The following is a 6,000-nucleotide window of genomic DNA, read 5'->3' on the forward strand; positions in this document are numbered from 1 at the left end:
CACTAGCTTTCCTTGAAAATGATTCTAGAAATAAATGATCACCTCATAATATATTTAGGAAATAAAACACATAAAAATATTTTAACACAGATAAACTAATTTGATTCTGAAGTTCTGTGCTAGTATAGAACAATGGTGATATTTTTTAAGTATATTTATTTTCCAAGTTCAAGAAGAGAATGGAAGTAAAGTCATGGATTAGTTCGGGGTTTAGAGCCATGAACTGAAAGAGGCTTTGGTTCTAAAATATTGCATGAAGAAAGAGAGATTTCTCACTTTAGGAACCAATTATTCCCATCTTTGACTGGCTCTTATTTGTTGAGTTTCTCTCATCTGTTTTTCCCCATCCTCTCCTTTACTTTTCCAATAATACTGTCATCTAGCCCTGGCTGGATAGCTCAGTGGATTGAGCACGGGCTGCAAACCAAAGTGTTGCAGGTTTGATTCCCAACAAGGGTACATGCCTGGGTTGCAGGCCATAACCCCCAGCAACCGCATATTGATGTTTCTCTCTCTCTCTATCCCCCCCTTCCCTCTCTAAAAATAAATAAATAAAATCTTAAAAAAAAAGAATGGAAACATTATTTTAAAAAATACTGTCATCTAGAAAGTGACCTCAAACTCTTTAATCTAGTGATGAACTGTCACTAGAAATTTAAAAGTCTAAATCTTTAAAAATATAGTTTGATAGATTAAGAAATAGTAGGGATGGCATTTTAACAATAAGTTTATTATAATTTCTTAAATGTTCACCCACATGATAAAACTGAAGTAGAAGATCATTGTAAATTCTACCTTACTAAATTCTCCAGGCTTCAGAAACACTTGAGGGTCTATGTTCATTTCTAAAAAGTTAGTTTTTTGATTAGGGAACCACAAGACAGTATTTCTAAATAAACAGGAAAATGCAAGAGAAGGTGAATTCTTCTAAAGCCATCCTCAAACTCAGTCTCTGTCCAATGCACTTTGCTGTGTCCCCAGGGAAGGGAAGGAAGCAGGCATCTGCCTTCATGCCTTTGGTCACAGGAGCTGGGAAGGGGCACAGAGGCACGTGGAGCTATGGAGACAGCACAGGCTTCCAAGTCAGCAGGCACCAGCATGGACAAGCCGTCCAGCTTCTCTAAGTTTCAGCCTTCTCATCCAGAAAATGGGCATAGTTATGCCTACCTCATAGGATTATGGTAAATAGGAAATAAAATGATACAAGTAAAGCACCCAGAGCAATGCACAGTTTTCATTGCCTTTAGCCAATGATAAAGTTCCATCTCCCATTAGACCCGTAAATTTTAAACACTTTCTATCAGCATTAACCCTTTCATTAAATGAAATCTTACACAGAACTATAAACACCTGAACTACTTAAAAGCAAAGAACAGTTTGAAATTTGTGTCTAAATGGTTCTTCCATGGGTCACAGGGGAAAAAATGGCCAACTTGCTTGCCACTGGGCAAGATGCTATCCGTCCACATCAGAAAGACTATAAGTCTTCTTTCAACACAATTCTTTTGAGAAAGAAATCACAAGGCTCATTTGTTGGCTGGATTCTGGTATCTGCTAACCATTATAGGCAAGAGCTGCATCTTCACATTGCACCCAAATTACTCTTAGTATTGAAAAGAAGCCCCTTTCTTCTTCCCTTGAAGGGAAACAGAAAACAGCTATTCACTGGCACATGCATATTGTTTAATGTAGGTTTGTTATGTCTCCCTATCACCTTTAAAATCTTCTCCTGAGATTCAATAGACTTTAGAATGACTTTAAAGACCCATTTATTCAATCTTTCATCATTTTAATCAGTGTTCTTTGAGACATTTCAACTCTCCCCACCTTACTTCATATTCTTTAAATTACGAAGAAATGCTCCTCTCCAGAGAAACTCTGCCCTAGAAAACAAAGGCAGCCAAACATCTCTAACCAAAACTGAATTTGGTGTGGGGTGGAGAGAGGGGATCACACCTATGAGACAGAGAGAGATGTGATTTAAAGTCTGTCCCTAGACACAAACACTTAATTTGTTAGCCTAGGCAGCCCATTTGTACTATGTCTCACCAATAAAGTTATAAAAATTGAAGCTGAAATTAATCTATTTCCTCTCAGCTCTGAACCTGTCCCTTCCTAATCCTGTATAAATGCTTTGATTCAGAGCTCCTGCTATTCCATTGTCAGTATCCTAGAAAACACACTGCTCAGAGCAAATATGTTACAAATAGTTTTTCAGGGTCAAACGATGCCAGCCACTAAAGATGAGATTAATGAAAGGTGGAAAAAAGACTGAATATATTGAGTAATGGCTCCTGTGCATCAGGCCCTAGTTTAAACTCGTTATCTCACTCCATCACACACATGCGCACACACACAGGCCAAGAGCTCCATGTAAAAATAAACAAACTGTCTCAGTGAAGTTTCAGCAATAGCCACTGGGTCACACAGCCACTAATCGGTTTATCTAGGAAACAGGTTACAAGTTGTCCTAAAGTCCACAGTGTTGCGAAGGCAGGGAAAAAAGGAAAGCATGTTTTCAGAACAGAAGGCCTTGCATCAAATTGAGGATTTCCATCAGCAAGCAAATATGAACTTTCAGTCGCTCCCTGTACTCATGCCCTATCAGCCACATGCTACCTGCAGACAGCCTAGGAAAAACCCAGTCCCCACAGTACTTTCAAAGGAGCTGAGGCTGCATAAATGAGTCTGCTCTGCGCCCCCACTCTGGGCCGGATGAATATGTCCCACAGACCTAGACAGTGGCTGCCGTTCACTGAATGTGGCTCCCATCTTGGTAATCTCATGTAATCAGACTTTATATCTCTAATATTAATAAAATGCCAAGTATCACAAAGGGGATGAAGTGAAGTAATGCTCTGTTTAATTCAAAAGCCTTGCTACACATCTGTGCTTTACAATTATGTGTCTAAAACAAATGGACTCATCAGTTAATTTCCTGAACTAAAGTAGTACATAAATTAAATTAGGATCTCAATCATTAAGGAATAATGACATCATCATTATGGATTTAGCCATTGTATTTTACTCCAAACTGGTCTTTCCCTTGGGGAAATAGCAGTAGCTAAAACTATGACTAAGATATAGCTAACAGCAATTAATGAATAAGGTCAGAGACCAAATCACTTTTAGCTCCATTAATAACATTTTCTGGCTACTAGTTTGATTTTGACCTTGCTAATATAGATGTCAGAGGGCACTGCAGTACACCAAGTCTATTTAAGACAGCTCTTCATGCCCAAATGATCCTTCACTGTGAAACAGATGAAAAGCAATAAATTGTATATTCTGACAACTCCTGCTGATGCTTTTCACAGAGAAAGCTTATAGTTTCCTTTTGCATTTTTAAAAATATATTTTTTGAGAGAAGGGAAAGGAGGGAGAAAGAGAGGGCAGGAAAAATCAATGTGAGGGGAAAACATCCATCTGCTGCCTCTCATACACACCCCAACTAGTGTCTGAACCCACAACCCAGTCATATGCCCTGCCTGGGAATCAAACCAGTGACCTTTTGTTTTGTGGGACAATATCCAACCAACTGAGCCACACTAGTCAGGGCTAAACTGGTCTTGTTTTAATCAAAGTTGCTACAGTCTATATATTTGTGTCTCCTCAAAGTTCATATGTTGAAATCCTGACTCCCAATTAGGTGGTAGGGGTGGGGCCTTTAAGTGGTACTTAGGTCATGAGGGTGGAGCCCTGATGAATTAGATTCATGCACTTATAAGAGATGCCACAGAGCCCCTAACCCCTTCCACCTGGCAGAGGGCCCCATCCAACCCTGCTGGCACCCTGATCCAACCCCCTAAACCATGAGAAATAAATTTGCTATTTATAAACTATCCAGTCTATGATATTTTGTTATAACAGAATACCATAGACTGAATGGACTAAGACAACGTCATTGATCGAAATAATCAGAGATTGAGCTGGAAGAGAAGGGAAAGTGTAAGGTTAAGTTTTCAGTGGTAGCACATGCTCATGAATAGATAAGACAGCTTTTAACTTAAGGGGACAATGCAAAGAATCTCAGGAAGAAATGATGGCAGTGTTACAAAGAGGAAAAATAAAGCATTACATTGCTTGGGAACTTTCTTGACCCAGAGTAAAGTGTTAATGAGGGTGCAGAACAGGGAGAGAATCCAGGCAGCCCAGAGCCCTCACACACTCCCCCGGGACTGAGCAGCAGTGCTATGGGAGAACATTGGAAATTTGAGCACAGGATCCCAGGAAAAAAATGAGAACATCATTTTTTCTCAAATGAACTTGAACTAACCCTCAATAATTTCAAATCAAATCATCAATAGCTATCATTCATGTGCCTCTTTGCAACTGAACACACACACTCACTGTGAGTCTATATCTTTCATTTTTTCTTACTGAATTGCTGTTACTTTGGCTCCATGCTAGGACTAGACCACATGGGTTATGGGGTTTATGTAAGTCACTTCTGTGTTATGTTTGTGGCTATGGTCTAGTAGTATGGTAGAAGCCAAAACTGGATAATTTTACATAAACACATAGTTAAAATAAAAAATGTGCAAATATATAGTAAGCCAAACTCTCCAGTCCTTTTTTTTCTCCACTAACTACCCTCAGAAAAAAAAAAAATGATGTTTTGTTCCTTAAAGGCACTCCAGACTTTTTTTAGCTTTATAGTTTTGCTCTAATATCCCTTCAGGAATGGCTTCCTGTGCTTTTTCAGATGGGCATCATGTATTTTAATTTATATATCTCTTCTTTGAGCAAGAACTTTCATTCATTCGTTCATGTGTTCATTTTATAGGAACTCATTGCATTGTGGGGATACATAAAGCAAGAGATAGGGAGACCTAAAAAGAGTTTACTATGTGTTTAAAGAGATGTCATATGAAATTGGTGGGCAGGGAAGAGTAAATCTATTTTTCAAAGTAACCTACATAAAGTAGAAATCTTAAGGCCCTTTGGATATCTGAATCTTCTTTAGGTGTTTTGATCACTTCCACTGAACATAAGGCAGCTGGAAGGATGATGCAAGGGCTCATTAGCAGATTGTCAAAGCAGAATTACTTCTAGTTCCAACCATTTGGAAATCAAGCAGGGGAGTTTGGAAGATTTCCCAACACACAGCAAGGAGACATTTCTACCTCAAAACCATGAAATGACTTTGAATATTACACATTTAATTGTAGTCTTCATTTCTGAGTCACCTCCTGACCATGAAAACTGAAAGAACTTGTCTTATCCATGAATTTAATAAGATAAGATTTTAACAATAGTCAGGCAATTGAGTGAGGTTTCCTAGTACATTGCCTGATTTTATGCCATGCCAAGAATTGAGTTACTCAAGGTAGCAGGTTGAAAAGGTGATTCTCTCTGACATAGAAAAGCATGAACAGTTGAGACAATAGGAAGATGCCACTCTCTTGTTCCCCCAGTGAATTTAGTGAACCCTTGCCCAGTGCCATGCAGTCCTCTTGGCTTCATTTTTTTCTGGTCTAGTATGTCAGACCCTAGAAATTTCTAAGATACACATGAAGGTAACAGTCTCATTCCCATGATGCTTTGAATATGGAGCCACCTGGATAATCCCAGAAGGCAGACAAACTTCCTTTTAGAAAACAATGAAGTCCACACAAACTGATACGCACTGGAGTACCTTAAAAACAAACCAACAGACAAGGGACATGGGTGCAGAATCTAGAAATTTTTGAATAATGAATAAGCACTCTGGTGGAAGAAAACCAAACCTCTATAAATACTACTTGTCCCAGGAAAGGCATAATATAAGTATTGAATAAATTTAGATTTAAGACTATGTTTTTCCAACATGGTTAACTATCTTTACTTCAATTAAAATATAGTTACTGTTTTATTGGACTATTAAGAGTTTAACGTGGTCGTTTAACTTAGAAAAGATGCAGATACATTACTGATGTTATTTCCTTGTTACCCTTATGCTCGATTATCTGTTTCTATATCACACTGTTTAATTGGTGTCTAATATCTGTTCTCTACCCC

This window comes from Phyllostomus discolor, chromosome 3 (assembly GCF_004126475.2).
Source record: "Phyllostomus discolor isolate MPI-MPIP mPhyDis1 chromosome 3, mPhyDis1.pri.v3, whole genome shotgun sequence".
Taxonomy (NCBI): Eukaryota; Metazoa; Chordata; class Mammalia; order Chiroptera; family Phyllostomidae; genus Phyllostomus; species Phyllostomus discolor.